Genomic DNA, 2,473 nt, shown 5'->3' with positions numbered 1-2,473 from the left:
TGGATATTTTTGTTCCCCCTTTTAAGAAGGGGTGGGGATTTTCATTTCTGAAGGCTCCTGTGATTTCTATTGGATTCTATGAAATTGATTTGCTATGCTTTGATTTTTGTTATCTTTTAAAATTTATTTTTGTTTTTGTGATTGAATCCTTCTATGTCTCCTGGGCTGGCTTAGAATTCCCTACGCAGCCTGTGCTGGCTTCAAACTTAAGACCTGTTGTACCCGCACTGTGCTGGGATGACACCGGGTGCTACCATGTCCAGCCTGCCTTGTTACTAAAGAAGAAACCTGAGAGAATGTAAGGGCAGATGGCTCAGCAGAAGTTTGCATCCCCCCACTTCCTTAGGCCAGTAAAGTCGATTACTAGTGTTGACCCGTGTCCTTGGGAACAGAGCTGCCTTACAGGGTACAACTGAGTGGTGACCTCCCTTATATTTTTAAACCTTGGCAGCTGAGTGGAGGATGAGCATGGTCGTAGAATAGTTGAGAAGAAAGGCGGTCACACTCTCCAATGTCTGCCCTAAGATATCGGAGGTGATTTTTTTATTCCTCCTAACTGACTCTTCCCCGAGTCCAAGCTGAACAACCTGTCCTGGCATCTTTCAATCAGGAGGGATTAAAAACTCCTCTCACCTGCTGGGGTGGCCTAGACCTTTAGTTTCAGTAACCAGAGCAGAGGCAAGCAGCATTCTGTGAGGTCAACCTGGCCTTCGAAACGAGTTCCAGGTCAGCCAAGATCCTGTCTCAAAAACAAAACAAAACAAAACAAAACAAAACAAAACAAAACAAAACAAAACCCAAAGAACAAAACCAAATCAAAACAACCCTCCCAAACCAACCAAACCAACCAACCCAAACCCCCCAAACCTTAATGTGCCTGACTCTCTCGGGGCAGCACACTCAGGGACTCCCTGTGCTCCACAGTACATTACTAGTGTTTTATGTATGAAATGACGTCGGCCGCAGCCCCATCCTCAGCCTGGCTTCAAACGGTGAGCTTTAACTGAAGTCAGCAGAGAAGTGGTTTCCAGAAACCCTGGACAGAGGCTGATATCTGTTGGAGGATGCAGACTTCTTCATTTCTTACCCAGAGTCGTCGTGATCTCTGATGCAGTTGCTGTTCATGTGTATGTCCTTCAAATAAAACAAAGGGAAGAAAAACAGAAAACTGTCACTGAAGATAGGAACGCATGACTGAAAAATCTGTCTCCAAGTGGACCTGCGCATCTTCCTGACCTACGTGTGTTGTTTGGTGCCCCCTAGTGGGTTGTGGCAAGCCTGTCTTGAAAATTAGCCTGGACCCTTGAATTCTGAGGGTACCAGAGTCTCTCTCAGAGGGACTAGGACAGCAGAAGACACAGGTTGCCTGTTAGCATTGTCTAAGAAAAAGAAAACGCCGCCGAAGAGCCGCTCACGGAAGCACCATGGTCCACCTCACAACCTTTATCTGCTAAGCCTATCACCGAAGCCACCTAACCAGACACCTTGATTTGGGTGGCTGCACCAACTGGCCTTTTTAACCGCATTGTGGCTGTTCACAACAGGTGTCTCAGGGATGGCTGTTTCGGGAGCACTTGGGCTACTACGATCCACTGCCCAACAATAACGGAGAAAAACTTGCTGCCCTCAACCGGACCCGATCTGGCCTTGGTTTCGCTGTGGGGCTCAGCTCACCTGTCTAAGCCTATAGGAGAAACATCTGGCTCTTTCTGGCTCTCCCCGCCGCCCATCTCCCCACTCCATCTGGTGATGACCACCAATGCTGAGAGAGTGCAGAGGAAGAGAGCACTTGAAGTCCTCTTAGAGTCTCAGAAAGAAGAATCAGAGCCCAAAGAGACAGAAGCAAGCTGACTTCAGCAAACACAGCTGTGGCCACGAGGTCAAGGGCCTGTAAAACTTTTGCATAGAGTTTTGTGTTGGGGGTTTGGAGAGATGGTTCAATGGTTAAGAACACTGACTGCTCTGAGTTTTGTGTTGGGTTTGAGGATCAATAAATGGAGTTTAAAAAAAGGAAAGAAAGAAGAGAAAAGAAGAAGAAGAAGAAGAAGAGAAGAGAGGAGATGGGAAGAATAAAGAGATAAGAAAAGGGAGCTGCATGGACTGGAGAGATGGCTTAGCAGTTAAGAGCACTGACTGCTCTTCCAGAGGTCCTGAGTTCAATTCCCCGCAACCACATGGTGGCTCACAACCATCTGTAGTGGAATCTGATGTTCCCTTCTGGTGTGTCTGAGGACAGCTATGAAAAAAGAAAAAAGGAGCTTTGGAGGAGTTTTTAGTGGGCATCCAAAGCCGAGAGGCACAGTTGAGGAGATTTCTTTCAAAATTTGCTGGGTGTGGTAGCACAGGCTTGACCCCAGCACCTGGGAAGTGGGATGGGAGGGTCAGGAGGTCAAAGTCAAGGGTAAACAAGGTTCTCTCCAAAAATGGTTACCAATGAATGGTGTTCTTTGCTAGAGTTTCTTCACAATTTGTA

General features: G+C 47.0%; 1 pseudogene; it reads left to right on the top strand.

The window, feature by feature from the left end:
* Positions 1–1,424: 1,424 nt before the first annotated feature.
* Positions 1,425–1,851, top strand: Mrps16-ps1 (mitochondrial ribosomal protein S16, pseudogene 1; annotated as a pseudogene).
* Positions 1,852–2,473: the final 622 nt, after the last annotated feature.

The sequence above is a fragment of the Rattus norvegicus genome, chromosome 8, assembly GCF_036323735.1.
Source record: "Rattus norvegicus strain BN/NHsdMcwi chromosome 8, GRCr8, whole genome shotgun sequence".
Lineage (NCBI taxonomy): Eukaryota > Metazoa > Chordata > Mammalia > Rodentia > Muridae > Rattus > Rattus norvegicus.
Note: the sequence above shows the minus strand (reverse complement) of the source record. Positions and strands in the feature narration are given on the sequence as shown.